General features: G+C 34.2%; 1 protein-coding gene across 2 annotated transcripts in view; it reads right to left on the reverse strand.

Annotated features, from left to right (window-relative positions):
• Positions 1 to 27,274, reverse strand: part of LOC128865372 (chaoptin) — a 186,177-nt gene that overhangs the window by 88,102 nt on the left and 70,801 nt on the right. The gene's annotated exons all lie outside the window — the stretch shown is intronic.

A 27,274-nucleotide genomic window follows, 5' to 3' on the forward strand; every position in this document is an offset into this window, starting at 1 on the left:
CACCATCAACAGCAACAACAACAGCAATAGCAACAACTACATTCTAAATAAATACCTAGAAGAGCTTACTTGAGCGGTATGCAAAGTGCTTAGTTTGTGACTGACAGGCGAGCTGAGTTTGTGGAAAAGCCACAAGAGGAGAATTTTGTGTGAAAGTAAGCACTTTTTGGAAGATGAAAGACTATTTAAGTGATGAGGAGAGTAATGGGAAGAAAATTATTTATTAACGACAAACATTTTCTAAGAAATATTAGATTGTAGAGCAGACGTTTTTTCTTTTTTTTAATTTTGCTAAGAAGGTATGTTAAGCCAGATTGGCAGACATATTTCACACAATTCGTGAAATTTTAAGATAAAATGTAACATATTTTATTTTTTTAAAGGACATTGTGTAGCTTTTGCAATGTTAAAATTAGTAAAAAGTTAAAAAATAAGTCACTAAGTAGTTGAGAAGTAAAAAAGTTCCACTCTAAAAATATGCAAATGCTTAAGCTTTACACCATTAATCTTTAGTACAATAGAGTTCAAGTTTGAGGGGGTTAAAAATTTTATAATTTTTTGTTGAAGCTTTTGCACATTCTCGTCATGCAACCTGAGCTATATTTTTACAAAAAATTATAAAAATCAACAAAATATCACAAAAAATCACAAAAATAAAAAAAAACTCATGATAAATAGTAGAAACTGTTAAAAAGGTCGCGATTTTATTGATTCCATAAATGTTTAAACATATATTTCTGATATGTAGTTACTTTGAAGCGTGGTAAGTGCTGGACTGTGGCGTATGAGTAACATTTAAGCTTTTATTGAGAACTGAAAATTATGCACTTACAAAATAGTTGATTGCTGAGATTTTATAAGAGATTTTGATGAAACGGCATATATTATAATCTTTGGCAAATGAAAGCATTATATTTCACTTATATGACCCATCGTGCTTACTTGAGAACTGCATAAGAGCGATTCCATATCAACCGATCTAAGTATTTTGGGCATTGTTGTTAATTATTTAAAAAGATTAATCTTTTTTTTAGGCCAATATAGCCGCCTCTAAATCTATGTTCGGCAAAAAATGGGGTCTCAAGCCACGTGTCGTACTTTGGATGTACAACTTAGTGCTTCTGCCAATTTTGACATACGGTTGCATAGTTTGATGCGTAGCTCTTCAGAAGGGCTACAACACCACTAAACTAGGGAGAGTGCAAAGAACTGTATGTGCGGGCATCACTGGGGCTTGTAGAACATGTCACACCTCTGCGCTCAATGTTATTCTGCACTTACTTCCTGTGCATCTGCAGGTTAAATGCATTGCTGCTTAGAGCGCTATTAGGTTGAAGGAGATTGGCCTTTGGAGATAATTTCCTGTAGGACATAGTAGCATCTTGAAGCAGACCTCCCCTTCCTTCTCTGTTCTTCGCACTGATCTCTCCATCCGCAAACTGGGATTTCAGGGTTGTGCTAGAGCTATCTTACCTAGCAGTCAAGATTGGAAAGAGGGGAGAGTCGGCACGGATACAGATACCTCTGCTTTCACTGACGGATCCAAGATGGAGTCTTGAGTGGGAGCGGGGGTTTACTCTAAATCAGCCATCATTTCGGTCTCCTTTAAACTGCAGGAAACAAGCAGCGTTTTCCAAGCAGAGGCCTTCACGATCCTGCAGGCATGCAAAATGCTTCGGGATCACTGTTGGGAGGGAGACATTAATATTTTTTGCGATAGCCAAGCTGCGATCAAGGCACTGTCGTGGCCGTATTGCTGCTCTCTCCTTGTGAGCTCCTGTAAGGAGGTACTCAAACACCTCGATCGAGCAAGAAACATCTCGCTTATCTGGGTTCCTGGGTATAGGAAAATAGAGGGAAATGAAATTACCGATGCGCTTGCCAAGAAGGGGTCGGCAGAACCGGTTTCAGCTGTCCCCTTCTCAGACATCGGTGCCCCCTTGACCGTTGTAAAGAAAAACTGCACAATTTCTTTCTTAAAAAGGCGCAAGACAAATGGAGGTCTGTCTCATCGTGTGCTATTTCGAAAACACTATGGCCCCAATACGATAGAAGCTGAATGCTTAAGGTTATGCGAATCCCCCGCCATTCAATATCCAAACTCATTGCGGTGTTCACTGGTCGCTGAGTGATTGGAACTCATGCGTAAAAGTTTGGACTTCCGTACAACCCCTATTGCAGAAGCTGTGGGGATCCTTCAGAGAAAAAGACTGTTGAGCACTTTCTTTGCAAATGTCCATCTGTGATGGCTAGGCGCTTCAGATTCCTTAGCGTGCCCTTTGGGGATGACTTGAAGAAATTATCCAGCCTAGGTCTCTTTTCTCTCCTCTACTACATCATCAGCACTGGATAGCTGTAGACGATTTTTCTCTTCCCTAAATATTTTCACAGGTAGTGACCCACATTATGGTATCAAAACGGCACGTCAGTGCTAATTGAAGGGTACCTGGGGTGCTCTTGACATCTTAGCTACCTACCTATCAGACTTTTTTTTTATTTTGTTGTAGGCTTGAGTACAAGAAGTAAACTGAACAAATTTTGAAATTATTACATATATTCGATGTTAAAATTTTTTGTAGTGTTTTTTACTGTAATTATCTTCGGTTATTTTCAACTTTTTTAAACATTTTTTTTTTTAATTTTTTAGATAAATTATACTTTTCAAAAAAAAATTTATTATTTTTTTGTTCTAAAAATTAGAAAAAGATTATTATATTTTTTTGTTTTAACTTAGTAGCGAAAAAACCCACAGTCAAAAATATAATAAAAGAAATTCACGTTGTGTTAGTAAAATTATAACTACATACGACTAAATCTATCTTGCAAAAGGGAGCGGCATTTTAATTCCAACCCCCCACACCAATTACCTATTGTTATTATAACAGATTGTAGTTTACAATAGAAAAAAAAAATTACAATAATAATTTTGATATTTATTCAACATTGATGAAATAGTTTTATGTTATTCAAAATTCTTTCAAACCTGTTTTTTCACGAACCTCTCAAGCTTTTTTGTTTTTCGCAATAGCCTATGGCCTTTGGCTAGTTTCCAAAGAACACTGCTCTGAAATTATTACACTTTTTTTTCTGCAATTGCTTGTGGCTTATAGCTCGAATGCAAATTTTAATCATCGTCCAGCTTTTTCTACTACACACTCTATATGTGTGTTTATGCTTATGGAATTTTTAGGTGTAGAAGTCATTCTTCATGTTGAAGAAAATTTGGTGAAACTTCGGGATATGCATTTGAGTAAATGTTATATACAGCATATCAGTTTATTAAATGAAATGCGTTAAAAACGCGTAAATGCTTCTAAGAATATTGAGTAGAACATTTATATTTCTTGTCGTCCAAACAAATTAACCACAACATCACTCATACGCCACCGCCTAGCTCTCATACAAATATGCCCATATAAAGTGTCTTCATCACATTTTGCTTATTTCATTTGTCTTACTATTCAGTATCTATCTAAATGCTCCGCAATTTGAGTGCAACGGATTAGTTATCATTTATTACTAGTTACTTTTTGGTAAGCAAGCAAATTTTAAAACCGACAGTTGATAATTTGCCCATTCATTCGATTCCCTCTACAGCTGCAACTCAAATCCACTATTGGAATAAATATGTATGTATGCATACAGAAACTACTAGTATTGGGTATATTAGAATGCAGCAGCTGAAGTGCAATAAATATCAGGAACGTGCACAATAAATTAAATGCACACAAAGGGAGGAACTGCAATGCGATTATTTACAGCTCTTGGTGTTGGAGGTGGGAGAAAAGAAGAAGTTTTAGTATCTAAAATGTCTCTTGCAACCTTTGTAAGTGATCCTGCTTATTTCTAATGTTTTTAATGCTGTTTTTGCAGAACAAGGCAAATTTAAGCACCGTAACATTACGTTTAGTTCATCCCATAGCGCCAGTTCTGCTTACCAATAGTGGTCCACTGGGCACATTATATCATAACCTCAACCTTTCTCTTTCTAATTTTATTCAAAATTTTAATCTTGTGCACATGCCGTTATTTCCAAGTAAATGTGCAGTTGCATTTTAACTCATTTATATTTGAGCACAGCGCATACTTGGATGTTAGGCTTTTCCCACACCCCTATAAAGTGGGGATATTTTGCATTTACAGAAATGTTTGTGTGCAGATATTTCGGACACAAACCAGCCGCATTATTCAGTTATCAGGCATGAACGTAAATATCCCCCGGGTAAACATAAAAAAACTGAAATAAAATCTGTACAAAAGTTTTCGTATTTTTTTTTGTTTTTTTTTTTTTGGACGATAGTGGTTTTAAATGTGACCTTCACTTCAATTCAGAAATCATAAGACAAATTTTGAAGAATCTACTTCCCTTCAGTTTCTAACCCAACTTGTGGCACAAGCACAGGAATGTGGCAAAGAAAAGCAGAAATCTATTAATTTATGACGTCTCCGATTTCAAAAGGTTTGCTTTGCCAGCCATGGGCCAATCGCAGTCAGAATTAAATTTTTCATTCATCTGTTTTTCTCATTTTCACATTGGGAAATCATACTTCAGTCACTCACAAATGCACTCGGCTATGAAGACGATATTATTTTGGATGTAGACCGAATCAAAGCCAATTGATCCAAGCACTTTGGACATTGTCGTTAATTCTTCTAAAAATTGTTTAGTTTCTTGGCTTGAGTATAATAGAAAGTAAACTAAACAATTTTGTAAAAACAATTATTATTTCAGGTCTCTGCTTTAATGTTGAAAATTTTTGTGCAGAGGTCTAAATTTTAATTTATTAGGATAAAATATACTTTCAAAAAACGTTTGTTACAAAAGAAATTTCAATTTAAATTTTAAAATTTCTTAAAAACCCGATTTAAGATTGTTTTTCAAATATGAAACATTTTTTTTTTAATTCTTTAATGCGGCTAGTTCATAAATATTTATGAGTAATTAACAAGCAACTTAAATATGACAACCTCATACAATTTTCACTCTACTTAACATAAAGCATTTTTATGGAAGTACAACTTTTTTTTACTATGACTGCTGGCAAAATTATAAGGTAAATACTCCTTGCAGTAATTGTCTAAGAAAAATATAATTTTTTCTAATTCAATATTGTTCAAAAGTTGCAAGCAAGTTAGAAAAATTTATGCATACAAGAAAGTAGCGACCATTTATTTGTATTAAGTTATGTAATCTTATTTGAACTTCGCTGAATTTCTCCAATACTTTTTCATCCAATTACGTTTGAGCCATTTAAGCCAATAGTTTTTCTATGAACCCTTTTGTATTTACTATATTCTCGAAACATGCCACTTTACTTAATGCATTCCACGTCCTTCGATTTTTATTTACACATTTCCCAAGCGAAGGCCACACGTCGCACATTGAAATGGCGACACGCTGTCGAACACCAGGTCGCATACAAGATATGCAATTATTGACTGTCGCTCTGTGTCCGCATACAAATTAGCTTGCGTTTCGTGTTTTTCTCAACCTTTTTAGACTACACGCGTATATCTCCTTTTCCGTTTTTTTTTGTATGGATTTTTTTGTTTCCTTTTGTTATGTACATTTTTTTATTTATCCAACAAACAACAGCAGCTGGCGCATGCAAATTAACAGAAATACATGAAGAGAGTCAAGAAAGAGATTTGACCGTGACAGCTTGGGAATGGAAAAATAGAGATGCAATGAAAAAAGGGGGAAAAAAGAAAGAGTTAAAATGTAAAGAAAAAGTAGACAAAAAGCAAAGGGATCGATGCAGAAACGGTGTATGTGTAAAAATCAACGCCAACCTGGCCTTCGAATGCAGAATACAGAAGCACAAATGTGCATAGTTCCACACACGGGCACACATTAAAAAATTCAGTAGTTGGTCTGTAGTTGAACGTACTAGTCCTGAACTACTTTCTCTACAGCCAAACTTACTAGTTTTAAATTACTTTATTATTTATTTTTTTGGCTAAAATATTTGTAACATGGCGGGATATCTTACGAATTGGCGTTCATGAGCCTTACATACCTTCTGCTGAAATATGAATGAGGCGATATCAATAAAACGGTACGCGGATGGCATATGGCAAAAATAATTTTTTTGTGTTTTGGTAGGACTGTTATAAGCTTACATGGCAAATTTCAGCGTGATATGTCGCATAGCTACTGTAAACAAGTCAAGCTCGAGTGTGTTCTTCGAATTTAACGATGGAAATTCAAGTTGAACAAAGAATTTGTTTTGAAATTTTGTTATTCCAACAAAATTTCGGCTTCAGACGCCGAATGTTGCAGACAACCTATGGGGACTCTGCTCCATCGCGTGCACGTGTTTTCCAGTGGTACAAATCGTTCAAAGAGGGCCGTCCACCAACCCAAAAAACCACGCCAAAGTTGCTCAAAAATTAAGGTTATGCTGACTGTTTTTTTCGATTACGAAGGTGTGGTGCACTCGGAGTTCCTTCCGCAAGGCCTATCGGTTAACGCTGAATATTATTTAGACGTTTTAAAGCGTTTGCGCGAGAACATTCGTCTTAAAAGGAAGGAATTGTGGGACAACAAGTCATGGTTCTTGCATCACGATAATTCACCAGCTCACACATCACGTCTTGTTCGCGATTATTTGAACAAAAATAATGTTAATATCGTTCCGCAAGCACCGTATTCGCCTGATATGGCTCCATGTGACTTTTTCCTGTTTCCCAAGCTCAAGTTGCCGCTCCGTGGAAAACATTTTGAGACAATTGAAGTCATAAAAGAGAATTCGAAGAACAGACTCGAGCTTGACTAGTTTACAGTAGCACAGAAAACAAACTATGTGACATATCACGCTGAAATTTGCCATGTAAGCTTATAACAGTCCTACCAAAAAACAAAAAATTTATTTTTGCCATATGTCACCCGCGGACCGTTTTATTGATATCGCCTCGTTCATATTTGAGTAGAAGGTAATGTGGCTCAAAATTAATCCCTCTATCGAAAGATTTATAACTTTTACAAATGGCGTCGTGCGTCAATCGTATTTGACACTTGTGAACTTGTTGAAGACAAGCAATGAAGCGTGAAAGTCTAAATAAAGATCTCCATCACTCAAAATAATTTTTTTTATTCAGTAAAAAATTTAATCAAAAACAAAATCTGATGATTAATTTGGCGCCACCTTTGAATATTTAATAGTCTGCTTTCCTATGGTGCGAATCGTGTAAGCGGTTATCGCGCCAATCAACAAGATTAAGAATAGTTCAATTGTGTACTAGTTAATAAACTAGTCCATTATGGACAAAAAATTTAATTTAAAATTTAAAAAATTTATTTCTATACTAATATTATAAAGAGGAAAACTTTGTTTGTTTGTAATGAATAGGCTCAAAAACTACTGGACCGATTTTAAAAATTCTGTCACCATTCGAAAGCTACATTATCAACGAGTAACATGGATTATATTTTATTTTGGAAATAGGGCTCGAGATATAGGTCAAAACGTGGACCCGGGTAATCTTCGGATGTGTATGTACAATATGGGTATCAAATGGAAGCTGTTGGTGAATGCTTTAGTACAGAGTATTTTTCATGCCGCTCCGTGACTGGGGTCTCGAGATATAGGTCAAAACGTGGACCCGGGTAACCTTCGGATGTGTATGTACAATATGGGTATCAAATGAAAGCTGTTGATAAGTGCTTTAATACGGGGTAATTTTCATACCTATTGATGACTAGGGTCTCGAAATATATGCCAAAACGTGGACCCGCAGTGTCTTTGCACCGAATTAAACTAAACTTACACACATTGTCAAGTAAGTATTGAAAATGGGTTTCGTAAAATTTGGTTGTAATTCGGAGCAGTGGCAACGGGTACAGCGTTCTTTTGAGCCCGCCATAATGTCGCTTACTTTTTTAACGCTTGGTGCGGAACTGAACTGTCAAATTGACAGTGTGAGTTACAATGTGTCAATATTTCTTTCTGATTTGGATGCCATAAGGAGAAGACGTAAGTGCAACATGTAAAAATTGTGTGTGAATTTTTTTGGAGTGGATTTTGGAACAGTGAATAATTTCTTACGAAATTTGAGAATTTAATGTGAAATCCGAATGAAATTATGTGTTCGTGCGAAAAACAATTTTTTTCGTTTTTTTTTTTTTGAAAAATATAAATGGATAATGGTTAAAAAAGCTCCAATGCCTAATAAAACATATAAATTGAAACGAACAATTCATGGATGATCAGGAAAAAGACGATTGTTATTCATATGCGTTGATTTGAAATTTAAAAACAATCTTCTTTTTTCCTGATTTTCAATTTATATTTTATATTTACTCAAAAACAAATAGAAAAACAAAAAATATTGTTTATGCCAAAGCGCTTGAATGAAGAATAAAGAAATAAATAATATGAAAACCATATATTTTCTGTTCTAAACCATATCTATTCTATTTTAGTGTGCCCAGCGAAGGGGGCCGGGTTTGCTAGTATTTTATAAAGTACTCGTATTCATTTTAAAATAGATTTTTTGCAACTGGTTCAGTTCTAGTCACCCGAAAACTAGTTCATTCGGTGAAATGTGTGCTGAGTAGATGGCCATTAACTAATATGTGAATTTTGCGTCACCTTCTATGTTTTAACAACCTAATTGCTCATCGACCAGTTATGTACTAGTTAATGAACTAGTCCATTAAGGACAAAAAACAGAAAGTGATTGATTTTATAAAGTACGCGTGTTTATAATAATGAAAATGAAATGAAAAATGCGTTCACCTTTTAAATAGTTCTTTGGCAACTGGTGCAGTTCCGGTCACCCCGAAACTAGTTCATTAGCAATTATGCAACTGCTCCAGTGTTAGTTCATTAGTTTAAGTGTGTGCTGACTGGATGGTCATTAACTAAACTGTGAATTGTGAGGTAACTTCTACTATTTAACAACCTAGTTGCTCATGGACCAGTTATGTACTAGTTAATAAACTAGTCCATTAAGGATCAAAAAGGCAAGTTATTGATTTTATTTATAATGCACTCGTGTTTATAATAATAGAAAATTAAATGAAATGAAAAATGAATTCATCCCTAAATAGTACTTTTGTAACTGGTCTAGTTTTAGCTAGCCCGAAACTAGTTCATTAGTTGAAATGTGTGATCAGTGGATGGCCCTTAAAGATCAAAAACGGCAAATTTTTGATTTTATAAAGCACTCGGGTTTATAATAATAAAAAATGAAATGAAATGAAAAAATGATTTCACCTCCAAATAGTACTTTTGCAATTGGTCCAGTTCTAGTCACCCGGCAACTAGTTCAAATGAGTGCTGGGTGGAAGGCTCTCCACTAAAATATGATAGTAGCTGAAAATTCGTATGCATAGTTTGAAGACATTCTACACATTACATATTTATGTATGTAAATGTGCACTTGCATCACTGCAATGTGCCCGCCTAAGTATGCAGTACTTGTCTTATACTTTTTTGTATGCGTACATACAATATATGCCACAACTTGCGGTTGCCAAACCTACCGCAACTGCAAGTTGGAATTTAAAATGTTGCATGCAACATTCATAAAATGCCAAAGGCAATGCGCAACGCTATGGTGTCTGCAAAGTCTGCAAAGTAATGGCAGGGCTGTGGTTAGAGGCAGAGGAGAAAAGCACACTTTACATGACTGAGACCAAAAATGTATTTTCATTCAAATATGTGTATATAAATATATGCATATCTGTGTACGTGTGTGAGGATGTGAAGTTTATACGCATTTCTAAATAAACCTGCTTATATCCAGACAGTTTAGTCAGAAAGTCAAAGCTTTTTTATTGCATATGTGAGCATGTGTGACGCCAGAGCGATGTGTGTGTATGTGCGCGCGTTTGTATGAGTAAAATAAATGATGAATTTTCAATGAATTTAATTTGGCAGCAAATGCAAATTTTTGTCTCACAATCAACTTAATGGTGGTAGAGTAAACACCAGACACCGATGTACACTTAGAGGCACATAATCCTTGCATTCGTTTAGGAAAGCATACAAATATTTATGTACATATGTAAAATGGTAACAATTTGACAAACACCAAGCCACAACAAAGCATTGCATACACATAAAAATTCCAAATAAAAGGCACGCACACCAACACACTTACTGGAGTATGCAAATTTACAAATGAATAATGCAAGTTTTTGCTTTGCAAATAAGCAAACCAGCAAGTAGACATTCCTAGGTATATACATATGTACATATGCACATATGCACATTGAAATATATATAAATACATATAGAAGTATAAACATATATACATACGTGTACATATACACATGCGTATATGTCCATAGAATAAATAAGTTCAGTGTCTGGCGCTGTGGCTGCATACAACGTACATAGCTCTAGGCAAGAAAACAGACAAATCCACATGCAATTTTCAGAGTAATGCATATATATCTATTGTGCACATGTTTGTTATTTACATATCTGCTTTTAAATATGTTTATACCAATAAAGGTATGCAGTTTTTATGCATATAGAAAGATAAGTAAATTCGCTGATGGATAAAATCAATGCACTTAAAATTTTTCGGCTTTCTACAATAGTTACATTTCGTGAAGTTTTATAGAGCGCTGAAATATTTTTTAGAATTCCTCGGAGGTTGCAATGTATATGCCAAGAACAAATTCGCAGAAAAAAGTTCCGTTAATTTTGCGTTGTCTATTCATAAAACATAATAAGTTTCGTGTCAAATTTCGCTTGTTAACAATGGAGTGGCGAGCTAAGGAAAATCGCAATGCAGTGATTGCATTACTGAAGTGTGGTAAAAGGTAAGTGAGTTTCACGAATTGCTGAAAATTTTTAATATTTCGGAAATGTTTGTTTACCGCACGATCAATCGATTTTCCCGAACGTTTGAAGAGGCAGACAGAAAAGAAGTGCTCATTCTCGCGTAGTTCGAACGAGTGCAGCTATAAAAAATCGTTACGGAAAGAATTCGCAGAAATCCGTTCAGAAAGCAGAAAATCATGAAAATCAAGAAAATTCATATCTCGCCCAGAGTCATGCCAAGACTAATTAGAGATGATTTTCACATGAAAGCCTTCCGTCGCTCAACTGATGCGCTTTAGATGACGCGCTAGAGAAAAATTAGACTCTTGAGATGCAAGCAACATCTTCGCTGACATGCGGTTAACGACCAAGTAAATATTATTTTTATAGATGAGAAAGTTTTCACTGTTGAAGAAGTTTTTAATAAGCAAACCGACAAAATCTATGCTTAAACTTCTACAGACGCAAAAAATGTTGTTCGAAGCATTCAGCATGGCCACCATGCAGCCTCCGTAATGGTTTGGTGGGTGAGTGCCTTGTAAAGGCATTACATCTCTTCATTTCTGTGAAAAAGGCGTTAAGACCGTGTTAAAAGTGTACCAGAAGAATGTGTTAGAAAGCGTGATGAAGCATTTTAGCAGTACTCTCTTAAATGGAGAGCGTTGGATCTTTCAGATTCCTCAAGATTCCGCTCCAGCCCATAAAGGAAAAACCACCCAATTGTGGGTAAAAAACAATATTCCTGGGTTTATAGCCGAAGCAGATTGGCCATCTGGAAGCGTAGATCTGAATCCACTAAAACTAACTTCATTATGGGCCATATAGCGTTTTCTTTTTAAACCATTTATTTTTTTGAGAATGGTAACACAAATGACATGCCAAATATGTTCATAATTTACTTAAAGGTTTGGCATTTACGAAATGGGACGCTATACTCTTGAACAAAATTGGGAAATATTGAAAACCTATTTCCAAAGTGGTGAGTCTTCTTCTTTTTCCGTGGTTACAGTAAATGGCGAGCGTTACCATGACATGCTCAACGAGTTTTTGTTTCCAAAAATTGAAGAGCATGACATGGACGACATTTGGTTTCAACAGGACGGTGCAACTTGTCACACTGCCAAAGTTACACTCGAACTTTTGGCTACCGTTTTTGAAAACCGAATAATCAGCCGAAATTCCGATATCAATTGACTGCCTCGGAGCTGTGATTTAAGCCCGTTGGACTATTTTTTGTGGAGAGCCGTTAAGGACAAATGCTATGCGAAACATCCAGAGGCGATTGATGCTTTAAAACACGAAATCGAAGTTGCCATTCATGAAATTGGAGCCCAAACAATCGAAAATATGCTTAAAAATTGGGTTGATCTAATGGCCTACTGCAAAGCCAGTCGTGGCAGTGATTTGAACGATATTATTTTTCATTCATAAATGACAATGTTCAATCTTCAAAATAAAAAAAAAACTTTGAAAAAATATTGATTTCCTTTTTTTTATAGCCGATTCAAAAAGCAAATTTTCCAGGGCCCACCCTATATAATACTTTCGCTGTAGCCAAATGGGTTGGTGCGTTACTGCCGTTCGGAATTCAGAGAGAGCGTACGTTCGAATTTCGGTGAAACACCAAAATGAAGATAAAGTTTTTTTATAATAGCGGTCGCCCCTCAATAGACAATGGCAAACCTCCGAGTGTATTTCTGCCATGGAAAAGCTCCTCGTAAAAAATCTCTGCCATTCAGAATCTGCTTGAAACTGTGGGTCCCTCCATTTATGGAACAACATCAAGACGCACAAAATAGAAGGAGGAGCTCGGCCGAAGACCAAACACCCAAAAGGGGTGCATAGAAACAGACAAAATCCCTCACAAAGCAGTCGACGACCTCCAAGGTAGCCATTACATGCCGAACATATCTTAACGAGAGAGCTGACTCATTTCACCGAAAGGTATCATGGGTTTCCATGGCCATTGACACATTCAGGGTAGCTGCAGAGTCGATGAACTAGAGAAAATCGGCACTAAATTGACCGATGAGTACATAGACAGTGATATAGGCATGCCCTTGCAACCATGTTAGCTGCTTATCTTTGAAGAAATTGCAAGAGGAGCGAGTGATAGATGGCGCAATGACGGCACATGCAGAATCGACCGGCAACTGTGGCCGACTCTCAATGCTAAACGCACAGAATTTCTGCTAAGTCGAGATGAGCAAAGTCTTAGCACATTGAGTTCAGTTATAACGGGGCATTGCCTTCGGTAGGCACGCCCAGCGGATGGGTGTGCAGACATAATATATGCCTTCCGCAGAAGTTAGCTAGATGAGGAAGAGTCGACGCGCACCTTTTGCCCCATTGTCCTGCTCTATCCAGACGTAGGTTTACAATTCTAGGTAGACAATGCTTTAATGAATTGGAAGATGTTAATTCAGTCGAAATCAAAGACCTTCTAATTTTTTGAAAAGTACACACTGATTTTAGGAGAGATAAGGACAAATTCCTCACGCGACATCATAATGGGCTATGAGTTTGAGTATGGCCCATAGTGAACAACCGCTTCAACTTAACCGAACCTAACGGACTTTACTTGTAACAGGGCTTATGGCAAGACTAAGTACTTCAATTATTTCGATTTCAAATAGACCTGCGTGAACGTCAAGTTGAAAAATGTTGATGTGCTTCAAAGATTTCTCATAAAGCCTATATATATATATATATCATCAGTTAGGTTGAACGTACACTGGTGTTCTTATGTTTACTACCAAGCCAACCAACTAAAGTTTTTGATTCGTGCTTCAAAAATGCCAACAATTTTGCGAAATTGCGAATTTTTTTACATCCGTGTTTTTTTTATAATAGAATATTTCTTCAGCAATATCACACACATTTCAATAAGTTGTAAATTTTCTACTTAAACAATTAAAAAATTCAAAAATTGAGAATTTGAATTTGGCCAAAAATTATGTCATCGAGCGAAGACAGCCGTAAAGCTCTTCATGGACATCATCAAGCCGAGCAAAAGTAACAAAAACTTCCTTCAGAATAATAGTAGCTGATGCTAAAACGTAGTGTTTGCAATAAGATTCAGAAAATGAGCAGCGTCAGAGTGAGTGTCGCCTCTGAGTCAAATCACAAAAAATATCTTTATTTATTTATTTATTCTCTCATCAATTAAAGTACAACTCAAATAGATTACTAATACTAAAGCTGAAATATAATATTTGGTAAACAATACTGTGAGATAGATTATTCACAATTCAAAATGTGTATCTCCAGATTAAGTTTTGACTTGAAAGTCTCTCGAGAGTTAGAGAATATATCTAAATTATTGCATAATTGGTTAGACTGCCTTATAAAACGTGCGAATGTTGCATCTCGACTACAAATGGTCTTGTGATAAAGTAAATGTAACATATAGCCGAATCTAAGGCTACGAGTGGGACAATTAAAAAGTATTATCTCCAGCAAGAAGTGGCATTTGATATGGTTCGTAACTATGCTCCTTATAAACATTACCGATGAAAATTTTCTCCACATATCTAAAGTTGGCAACGCTAGCAAAAGGCATCTACTTTTATATACAGGTAAACTATAAGACCAATCAAGTGAATGAAGAGCAAATCTAGTGAAACGTTTCTGAACCTTCTCAATTCTTAAAGATGAACCCATATAGAATGGATGCCAAATAATACAGCAATATTCGAAGTGTGATCTCACAAGAGAAATATGTATATAAATCTTTCAGCGTAGAAATATCCTCCCTTGAATTCCTTATTACAAAGCTAAGCACAGATCTAGACTTGGCAATCAGTAAGTCTATATGTTTACAAAACGACATTTTCGATGTAAATATGACCCCCAAGTCTTTCTTTTTATACATTTTTTTGAGAGTGATAGTGCCCAACTTGTAATCGAAATCAATCGTAACTTTGAGAATACAGAAAGACATGTGCTGGCATTTACCAGCATTAAGAGGTAAGGAGTTGTTATTACACCCAGCTTCCAATCTTGTTAAGTCTTCTTGAAATCTTATGCAGTCAGTTACGTCCTTTATCCGACTGTAAATTTTCAGGTCATCTGCATACATCAGACAATGCCATGTCTCGAAAACGTTTGGAATGTCATTAACAAGTATTAAGAACAATAGGGTCCCGAGATGGCTATCTCGAGGTACGTCTGAGGGAACTTTAATGGCATCAGATTTTATGTTATTTATATGAACGAATTGAGTTATATCTGTTAGATAAGATGCAAGCTACTTAGGTAAGGTAGGATGAAGACCAATCACCTAATCACATAAATCGCCTTTTTGCTGCTAGCGTGCACGTACTATCACTTTGAATGCAATAAATTCGTTTCTAACCACTCGAATACCATAAAATTGTTTAGCTCTCACACAGAGATGTCATCAGCAAAAAAATGTCTTATCCAAAACTTTACTTCACTTTCAACCCCTTATATTTTCACACCCACATTTATGCTGTAGTGAAAATTTTCCAACTTTTTTCTGGAAAATCAATCAAAAATAAATGCGAGGAACGCGCGTTGTATGGGTAAAATTAATTCGTCACGGTATTCATGGCAGCAGATGTTGTCAATTCTTCAATCACCCGCACCTCCAGCAATATAAACCAAACAACCACAATTGCCATAGCGAGCCTCTGAAAGCGTAAAATTGTTTCAATCATACGCTTATTTATTTTTTGGACTCATCTCGGCGTAGGCGCGGTAGATCTGCGAAAGTAATATCAAATTTCATTTCAATTTTTATTTTAAACAAAAAAGAAGAGAAAAATATGAAAATTTCATAAAATTAATGAAAATATGTTCTTAAATGCAAAAACCATCTTGCCACCAACACTCTGACCTTCCATAGGCTGTGACTTTTTTGGCTTGCCAGTAGACAGAATTTTGTATGGCAAGGTGAGAAAGTCTGCTTTGTGGTTGGCTGTGTTGGTAACTGTTTGATATTTCTGTGCATGCAATAGAGTTTGTGTGGTTGAGATTTACCAACATGCGATTGGAGCAACACACTACGGCTGACAAGTGAATCAGCAGCATAGACCAAGGACACTGAACCGCGCTGACAAGCCGACAAGCCGCAGCAGATGATGATTGCAAATGTGTTGGTTTGCTATTTGCGGCAGTCACAAATAAAAAAATAAAAAATATTTGCATGTGCCTGAATTTAAATAAGTAAATTAATAATATTCAGCAAAGAAAAAATCGGTAAAAAACGTTGAAAGAAAAATGTGAAAAAGGTTCTAGTAAATAGCGGCAGCGGCAACGGAAAGCAAATTATGATACAAGCAACGTGTCATATACACAAACACATATACACATAAACGTGTGAAATGGGAAAGCGTAAAAGTGCTTTACCAGCTAATGCGGCCACACACTGAAGTGTTGGGAAACGGGTGGCAGTTGGCGGCTGGCAGATGGGCGCATAATGAATTGAATTGCCGTGCAGATGGAAATGGCAGCAAATGAAATTACATTTGCGTTTGGCACTTCAAAAAAATTTCTTTTCTTTTCTCATTTCAGCGGAATGCGATTTTTTATTTAAGTTTTTTTTCTTTACTATGAACGCAAGGTGGGCGCGTGGTGGCGTTGCTATTACAGATATCTACAGATTCACATACAAAAACCAAAAAAGATTCTGGGAAATCCGAACTTGCTGCAAAACAAATGGGGCGCAAAAACTTGCAAAACAATGCTGGAATGAGGGAAGAAAGAAAATAACAAAGTGAATTGCAAATTTGCCAACTGCTTTTGTGAAGCGTAGCAAATATTTTTCAACGCTAGTAATTACTTTTATTCATTATGGCAAACTTCTAATTCACTTAAATCAATTGGAAAATTCTAATCCGATAAATTCTGATTTATTCAAATTGAAAACTTTTATATACAACACTCAACATTAGTGTAATTGCCAGTGATTAATTAAATTACATCGATTTGATTAGTTTTCGAGTTTACAGGGAAATTAGAAAATGTTTAGCATGAATTCACACAGCGATACTGCGCGCGTATGCGAAATTTAATTGAATAAAAACCAGTGCATAGAAATAAAAGTAAAAAATTACGCATCTTAAAAGTATACGCCGTTGAAAAAGAAATGAATAGTGAGGGAAAAGTATTGTTTGTATGCTGCCTAGGGACTTTTGCCGAATGCATAGAAAAAGTATTTGAAGGAAATTGCCAAATTGCGATCACTTCAAATCAAGCAATTGATATAATTTTTCAAGCATAAATGGTAATGTGCAAAATTTAAAAATTTATTACAAAAAAGTAACACACAAAATTATTTTTTTAACGATTGAGTAATCATTAATACTGATTTTTTTTTATTTGAAGTTTAATTAGTACTGTTGTAATAAGTATATTATTATTGACCTTTTAATTGACTGCCATCACATGCAAGTTGGCGCAAAATTAATCATCCAAAATCGTTTTTGAATAACTTTTTACTAAATAAAAAAAAAAAAAGTTTTTGGGGAATAGTAAAATAAATCTTTATTTTGACTCTTACGCGCTCCATTGCATGTTTGTTTTTATACTGGAGTTGTCAAGTTCACAAGTGATAAATATTCTTTCAATTTATTTTGCGCCAACTTGTATGTATTGTAAAATATACGTAGCTTTTATTTTCAAGTGATTATTCGCCTTTATCGATATCTTATTCGATTTATTTTCATCTATTTATTATAATTGATTTATTTTATCAATTATTTATTTTTAGAGGTTTTTTATTATCTATTTATTATTACTCATTTATGTTATCGATTTATCATTTATTTTTGTCACTTTATTATTTATTTTTATTAATTTTTTATTATCGAACTATTTTTATTTTGTCGGTTTATTATTTATTTTTGTCCATTTTTTATATATTTATTTTTGTCGATTTTTTATCGATTTTTTCTATATTTTTATCGATTTATTTTTGTCGATTTTTTATCGATTTATTATTATCGATTTTATTATCGATTTATTATTATCGATTAATTTTCTATACATCAGATTTTATGCATACATATTCAGTTTTTATCGGTTGACCGCTATTATCAATACATTTTTATCGCTACTTATTTTACTAGATTTATTTTCGTCTATTCATTATAATTGATATATTTCTGCAAATATTTATTTTTGTCTATTTTTTATCGATTTTTTATTATCGATTTATTTTATCGATTTGTTATTTATTTTTGTCGCTTTATTATTAATTTTTGTCGATTTTTTATAGTTTTTGTTTTATCGATTTTGTATCGGTTTATTTTCATCTATTTATTATAATTGATTTATTTTAGCAAATATAAATTTTTGTTATTTTTTATTACCGATTTATTTTATCGATTTATTATTTATTTTTGTCGATTTATTATTAATTTTAGTAGGCTTTTTATCGATTTATTTTCGTCGATTTTTTATAGATTTATTTTTGCCGATTTTGTGTCGATTTATTTTCATAGATTTTTTATAGATTTATTTTTGTCGATTTTGTATCGACTTATTTTTCTCGATTTATTTTTGTCGATTTTTTCTCGATTTATTCTTGTCGATTTTTTAACGATTTATTTTTTATGAATCACAAATATTCAGTTTTTATCGGTTGACTATAGCGGTCATCGATACAATTTTTTTATAAATCAAAATGTGTCTCAGTTTATCAATACCTACATATTTATTTTTTTATTAGCGGCTTTTCAGTCGACAAATCTCATATTTCTACATATGTAAATATATTAAACTTATTACTATATAAAAACGTTTTATCTATCGATAATCCATTTCGGGTTGCTATTATTATCGACCAATTTTTTAATTAAATTTTTGATAATAATATTACCAATAATAATTGGCGCTTACGCTCTTTATTTTATGTTTGGCCTGTCTCCTCCTCCTTTTTGTGGTACATATCTGGATGTTTTCACGCAAATGGATTTTATTCTGCTTCCAAACTGCTGGTGGCATTTATGAGAAGCTTTTTCATGGCAAAAATAAATTAAGAGACCTCGGTAGATCTCTATCATTCGGTGTCTTATTCACGAAAAGTTGAACTTACGCACTTCCGAATGGTGGTCGCTCAATAACCCGTTCGGCTGCGGCGGCTGCATCTTTAAATAAGTTATAGGAATGTATTTAGTTAACACCTCAAAATTTTGGTATGACAAATATTTTTTAATGGATTATCCTTTTATGTTTTTATAATTCGCTTCATTTTTTCAAAACAAATTATTTATAGGTTATTCGAGTCCAATAAATTTTATATTAACCTATTGTCATGGAAATGTATTTTCCAATCGATTAACAATTTTTTCGATTTATTAGCTCATCATGTCTATTTTTTCTATATATGCACTTTATCTTCAGAGTCTTAACTTTATGCCTTTTATCCACATAACAATTGATTATCGTTCAACTTAAAAAAATTCTACTTTTAAAATAGGAAATTATCATTCAGTAGATTATTTTTGATATCGGCATTTAGCTTCATTTCTAAAGTTTTCTACTTTGTATGTCAAACTCTACCCAACCAAATTGATTTTTCAGTCAATTTTCTAATTTAATCGATTTATTTTTAATGTGAAATTTTAAAAAGCCAAAATTTTTGGTTTAGATGTGTGAATATATATTATATAAGTATTTATATAATAAAACGATTTTTGGTTAATAATTTATTAAATTTAATTTAATAATAATAATAATAATCAAATTTATTTGTTTTAATTGGCTATTGATATATATTTATTTTTTAACACGAAATGATTTTTCAATCAATTATTTATTTCTAACCTTTTTCTGCTGCTACTACTTTTGTCAAGACTATATTACCAAACCTTATATCGTAGAGCACAATCCGCAATCACCAGATTTACCTAATTTAGCTGCCTGAGACTTTTGGCTTTGTTTGATGTTTTACCCAGCTGCTGCTATAGACATCGAATTGTGGTCACACACAAACCCTTTAATTAATCTACATTTGCAAGACACTTTTACAAAAAGGAGAGTAATTAAGAAGCGGACAAGATTTTTGAATTGACAAAGTTCGTGGAATAAATGGGAGGTGTTAATTGTTGAGGGTTTGTTATTTGCGACATGTGTCTATATCTGAAATTACTGTGATGCCTACCTTCAATTTGTTTTTAGTTAAACTCCAATAAAGTTTGTATTTGAAGATAGCCCTTTAGCTCTCACTGCTGTTAAAAAAAATTACATTTTCTTCCCACCAGCATCATTATCGATGCAGGCTATAACAAAAAGTGGAAAATGAGGAAACATTCAACCAAAATTACTTTCGCAGCACATCGCATACTTTTGTCTTCCTTTTCTTTAGAGTTGAGCAAAGTACTTTGTAATTATTATTATTATTATTTTTGGATTTTGTGCCGATTAAATTTTAAAAAGATTATAGGTGATGAATCGATCTCGACGCAAAGAGCAGACACTGGTTGGAACGCACATTGGGGTATTTTATCGCAAGATCTTATATTTAAGCTCCGTGTCCATGATAAATATTTATTGATAGAGCAGTTGTGAAACTTTTTACAATTTTAGGATTTCAAAGTTATCATAATTTCGCTTTTTAATTGCTTTAAAAGAATTAAAGCGACTGAAAACCAAACGAAAGCATATTGGTATTTTGCTCTAAAAAATGTACTGACTAGCATACAAGTACTCGTAAATATGTATGTATAAAATTATGTTTTTACACATATGCAATATACAAATATATATATATAGCATCGGGTGCTTTTTTTTAAGAGCTTGAGAACTTAAAGTACTAATACAAAACAGAAATACTGTTGGAATGATTTTTTTTATTATAATCTTAAAGATAATGCCATGGCATTTATATTTTGAAAATTACGCCCGGCATACGTTCGCCGTGGTTACGAGTTACATGGTCCAATCGATCGGGCCCAATTTCTTATTACTTTTTCAATGATTCTGTCCGTATGGCATCAACTGTGACTTGAGTATTGCAATTACGCTGTATGGCAAGTTGCTCTGTCTTGTTGGAACCAAATGTCGGCGATGTTTAGCTTATTTAGTTTTGGAAACAAAAATTGAATCAGCATGGATCTATAGCCTCGCCTCTCACCATCCTTCCTCATTTCGTAAGAAATAAAGACAGACTATGCCGCCAGTGCTCTATGAACTCCAGGCACAATTTTTTTTTTTTTTTTCAAAGTAACCATTAGGAAGCGCTGTTCTGGCGTTAAGCGATTCATGATGACTTGCCAAACCTAACTGCAAAGAAACGTTATCACAGTTCGCCGTTCTCAGCTACCAGATCATAATTTTAGATATTAACAGTTCTCATGCAACTAAAAAAACCCTGTCACTTATACAACAACAAAATAGCTGCAGACAATTTATTCTTCAAAAATGTCTAAAAGTAGAGAAATGTCAGAAGCCAGCGCTTGTTTGTCTGTGAGTGTTAGAATATCGCTGAAAGGAATTACATTTCTGTTTCCAACACCAAATTGAAGTTGCCAAATAAGGCTTCACAATACGTCAAGAATGTGCTTCAGGGCAGGTCAAATGCTTTGATTTAATGTAAGAAATGTGCCCAAAAATGAAAAGTAAATAAATGTAATAAAAAAGGAAAACTATGTACAGTATTTCAATTTAGCCAAAGAACAAAAAAAATGAATACGTGAGTGCGTGCCTGTGCTGCTTTTTATTCTCACTTATAATTTGATTTCTGTTCCTATTGTGAACTTTGACAACTGGGTTTCTGCACCGAAAATTGTAACATATGTTTGGTTTGTTTGTCTGTTTGTCGGTCAGCGGGTCACCAATGTTCAGCAAACAAACTTAAATTTGAACAATGATTGTTGTGCCTTTTTCGTTTATCTCATTTTCTTTTGGCTCACATTCTGTGGCATTCCTTTCACTATTAAAGCTTTCAGTGTATTTAATTGGTTTGAATTCAGTAACGAGTTCTACGGGGGGCAGTAGGATAGGCAATGCGAATTGATGGGTAAAATTGCAGTTGAGTATCATTGAAAGGAATGATTTAGTGGAATGATTGATAAAATTACATACACACATACACTACATATACTTTAAACAGATTGGGCCAGAGAAATAGTGCACTTATTGCGTCCCATATGCAACAGCCCACCAATTTCTTTTATTTGTTGAATCGATATCATCTTATATGAATTCGCCGTGTGAATGGATGCACATACCATAAATGGAAGAATTTCTAAGTGTGAAATGAGCAGGCAAAATTCTGCAGCCGAATTCCGGTGATGTGGCAGCCGAAGTTGCTCTCAGAGTTTTATTTTTCGTCATAGCTGAAGGCCAAACCTTGTAATCTATCATCCTTGGCATGTTTCTCAGTTCAATTATACACTACGATGATATCAAACTTTTTCTAAAATACCAAGGTTTCGCAATAGATGTTGGTCGAGGCGACAAGAATATTCTATTTCTGTCTGCATTTGCTGTTTTTACTTATTTCTAGCATTCTAATTGAATTTTGAGCTTTGGTGTATTAAGAGGCTCATAGTAAAATTGTATGACAAATACATTTGTGGTGCATCGTAACCCGTTACGTCCCTCTGTCATGAATATTATTTGTACTTTTCCATAAAAGTGACAAACAAGGCCCATTTATTGGGCAGTTCAAAATATTCTACAAAAAATTTCTTGTTGCATATAGTGAGTTTAATTGCAATTCATTGCTTAACTATATCCGCTGAACATATTTTATGTCTAAACTGTTAGGACCACTTAATATCAGATGCCAGTTTACCATAAGAATGCTCCTAAAGTGAGTAATTTGCCCCCAAATAGAAAAAAAAATCTCCCGAAAACTTTCAAATCACCAAAACACGAATATTTTTGTTGCCCAATCTATCAGAATTCGTTCTTCGATCAGGTGGTTTCTATGCCCACTTACGACATGAATGGTCGATAAATGGGAGCTTCCATCCCCATAAAACAAAATTCGGACCGTGCAGTTTTTATTTTTGTGTTATTAGATATCAATTGTTAGAACTGTGTAATATATTCTGAATTGTTCTAGGTTAAGCATAGTATTAAGTTCCCAACTCACGCGAAGTGGCTCTTAAAATTCATACAAATTGCATTGCCAAGAAATATGCGTGAAATTTCGTATGCATCTCAGGGCAAAGTAGTACTCAATTCACGTCGTGAAAACATCACGCAACATGCCAGCAACGTGAAGCCAGCAACATTTTTACTTCGAAAACATGGCACTTTAACCTGTTAACTGGGTATGACGAATGTACTTTTTTTACATTTTCTTAAATTATAAAATCTTAGAAATATTCTGTGAAAATTTGAGGTGAATCCAACAAATACTTTTCGAGTTAGTCAACAATTAACAAAGGGCGCTCGGGCTCTCCGGAAGTCGATACGAAAACTTTAAATACATTTTTCTCAAAACAATGTTTTTCGAACTGGTGATTACTGTAACTTAAAAACCGCTTAGTAGATTTCAATAAAATTTATACCGCATTTGAAAAACTTGTGCCTGGACAAAGGATGTTTTTTTTGCAAAAATTTCGATTTTTTTAGAAAATAATTTTCGGTTTTTTCTGAAATCTGAAAAATCTTTCCTGGAGCCGCCATATTGTTAATTTTGAAAAAAAGGGCTTCGATCAGGTACAAGATTATCTACTAATAATCTAATTTCTCTTGTCCGATTGATTTTAAATGAATCTCCAAGGACTTGTGATGATCCTCGCAAGGGACTTCTGGAGAAACGGGCTCCTCTCAAACAGCAATACCTTTTATAATTATTAGTTGTTTCTTTTTGAAAAGGCAAGTTAAAGCATGATATATTAATATGGTGTTTTTATTTTTGTAAAAATATAGCAACTGACTAGCAAAAAAAAATATTGAAAATCATCTTTGTAGCAGGCCTCTGGCTACCCGTAACAACTTAATTTGCTTAAAAACATTTTTCAAATCAAAATTTCCCAATTATAAATGCATGTCGGTGGTTAAACTTCACGGCTGTGAAGTTAGTACTAGCCTTTATGTAGAAGCTGTTTATAAGAAGAGAATTAGTTCATACGAAGCTTCTCCAATGTAGTCAAGTTGAAGTCAAAGATTTTACAAAAGTTCTGCTGAATTCTAAATAAATTTGGTATAATTAAAGGAGAAATACAGGAAGGAGAACATACCATAGATGCAAATTCTTGTGTCCAAGCGACAACACAAAGGGCATTGAGCTGAAGTGAGGCCTAAAGTACAAGGGGGCTCAAAATAGGTTAGAATACGCGGTATTCGTTTGAAGACCGTTTCATGCAGTCTATGGTAATAGATTAGAGTCGGTTCAGAGAGCTTTTTTGCGTTTTGCCTTGCGCAATAAAATTTATTTTTATGTTAGTGTATGCGTTTTCCGTTGTAATGAATTGTTTTTTGTGGGTGTTGCTAAAACTGTTTATGGAATGAATGCTCCTTTTAGAAGAAGCTCAATTTAATGCTTATTCTTCTTCCTTAGTCTTTGATTTCTCTTACTCTAAGCTTACTTTTAAGAAGTTAGTTATAAGAATCTTGTCATAAGGACTTAATTTGTATCTACCTATGTAATAGTCTGTAAGTCTTCAATTCAGTTTTTGAATACTTTTATTTACTGGATAAAATGAAAAAAAAAACTGATGGAAAGAAGTCGTGGAAATCTTTATTTTGCCCCTTACACGCCCATTGCTTGCCTGTTTGTAAACATCATCTGCCTAGCTGCCACAAGTGTCAAATACGATTGAATATAAATCTTCCGGTAGAGTGCTTAATTTTGCGCCACCTTATATAAGCGCCACACCAATTTAACCCATTTTAAATCCAAGTTAACTATTGAGAGATCGAAGGAAGGGTAAAATATTTGGTAAATATTTGTCTTCGATTTTATTTATTGTATGTAAACTGAATTGTTAGTAGCCATCATTTGAAGCAAATTTCAGCCCCTTTCACCGCTTGACTTAGCTGCTTTGATGACCTTCTATTTGAAAACAAAAGAATTTCCATTATTTGTCAAATATTCTTTTCGACTTTTCCCAAATAATGGCTTTGCCTTTCTGCAATTAAATAGATTTCACGCTTACTGCAGCACTAAAAACATTAAAAAATCGTATTGAATGCAAGTGAAAGGAAAAAGAGGAAACTAACCAAATTTAGAAACAAAACCCGAATAAACGAAAACAAAGCACAAGAACGAAACAATGAAATAGGAATGAATAAAAAACTAAGTTTTCAAAATTGAAATGGACTAAAGTGAATAGAAAGCAGAATTTCAAAGAAGCGTAAACAATAAAGCAACATGAAGCGCAAAGCAAAAGCAAAGTTAAGACGAAAACAATTAAAATAAACGAGAAAAATAGAAAGTGTAACTAATAGGCGCATTGTAGCTGTATGTGTGTTGTTAGTTGTGTGTCGTAGAGGCACTGTAAAGAAAAAAGTGAAAGCTTCGCCAAAACGTTGTTTAAGTAGAGCGTGAAAATAAAGCATCAACTTGTGAAAGGCGTCACTGTGATGAACTGAACGCAAATATGTAGATGGAAAATGAATGGAGAGTTTAGGGGTGTAAAATTCACAAAAGTAAAACTCAGTTGGACTTTTGCTGCATAACAGCAAAGAATATTCGCTTTTATTATATGTATGTTTAGTGAAAAAGTTGTACAACTTCGCGTAGAAAGCATCTTGTCAGATCTGCGCAATTAACACACAGAAAGTGACCTTTTCGGGTAAATGAAAAAATTTGTAATAAAACAAAAAAAAAGGAGTGAAGCTTTCAAGGCAGACAAAGAAAGAGGAAGAGACCCGAGAGAGAATGAGAGAGAGAGAAATAATATATATCTAAATAAATTCACAACATTTGCAGATAATACAAATAGACAAAATTTACAAAAAACGGAGAAGGGTCGACCGGTGTAGGTAAACACCGGATACAAACCGTGGCAAGAACGCGCACTACTCCGAGCGTTTATCACCCGCACAAACGCAATGATTCCAGGACCGCAGCAACGGTACAAATTACCGCAAGGCAATACCAATAAATCCGACGCCGGAATAGGTAGCACTTTATAGTACGCACAAGCAATAGTCAGGAAATGGAAATAACCACCAAAAAGTAGGCACCAAAAAAAAAAAAGACGCCAAAAAAATTTAGACCAAAAAACGCTCCAAACAGTAGGCACCGAGGAAATATAACGCCAAAAAGTAGGCACCAAATATATATCTCACAAGTTTGCACCAACAAGCGCCAAAAAGTAGGCAGTGTTATTTCTTACTAGAAATTAGCAACCACAAGGGAAGACTCAGGCAAAATAGACCAAAGTGTATCTAATATATATATATTAGTAGGTATAGCTCTCTCTCTCTTTTTCCTCTACGTTCTATATTTTTTCTCTCTCGCGGAACGCAAATGCTCAAAACGTTGCATGCCCTTGAAATTTTACTCTACATTCTCGCTCGTCAATCGACCCCTAAGAAGTTTCACTTCAAAAAGGACTTGCTGAGTGAAAAGAGTTTAAGATAGCCGCAGGGAATGTTCACGAGAAAAAAAATTAAATTTTGCGATAAATTTGTTTAATGTAAAAACGCTTTAGCATATTTTTAGGCACATGTCATGCAGGGTATGCGCGGTGTGCTACTTAGTGATTTTTCTAAATATTCCACGAAAGATTTGTAAGACACTTTTTGTATGAATGCCAGAACTGACTGGATCTGTATAGCTTTCCTTGAAGAAATGTATGGCTAGACAAGTGTTAGATGTGGTATAAACCACCCAAGGGCCTTTTACTCCTCATCAAGGAGTTGGCTGCCTGAGGTATTGGAAATTAGGGACAAGAAATAAATTCGGACTTCGCGAAGTAAAATTAGAGACATAGTGGAGTCTAGAGCGTCGGAGAATGACACAATGTTGCTGATATATTAGCAGGTTAAAGCTTTAGGGATATTTTTTTCAAAATTTATTAAAATGAAAAAAAGGCGCTAGTCCAAAAATTAGAAACAAACTAAGTTTTTATATGCGGAAAAATGGAATATGGAATAGTACATTTAAAATGGGGTAGGTCACAGGATCACATTTTTTTATTTAATTATACTCACATTTTCGGATTGTTTTTCGGTTTATTTTGGAAATCAAATGTTTTTGTTTTTTTTTGTCCCTGAAGTTGGCAACTTAAAAAAATTTATTTTGAAATAATAGTTCCTGTAACTATTTTTCGAACTTCTTTGGAAGGTGGTTCCCGTAGTTGGTGACTTAAAAAAATTAAGTTCACTTTTTATGTGTGCATAAGCGATACTTTTGTTTTCTCCCATCCGATTTTTTATTCGAACGGTAATGGCCTCTGAAAAAGTGCATAGATTTAATACATTTTTTTTCTAAGATAAGAGCATACAAAAAAAGTGTTCAAAATTTAGTAATTTATAATTAAGAAAATAAAAATAAATTAAAAATTTAAAAAAATAAAGATTAAAAAAAAATTGGAAAAAAATAAAATTAAATAATT

Source organism: Anastrepha ludens, chromosome 5 (assembly GCF_028408465.1).
Source record: "Anastrepha ludens isolate Willacy chromosome 5, idAnaLude1.1, whole genome shotgun sequence".
NCBI lineage: Eukaryota > Metazoa > Arthropoda > Insecta > Diptera > Tephritidae > Anastrepha > Anastrepha ludens.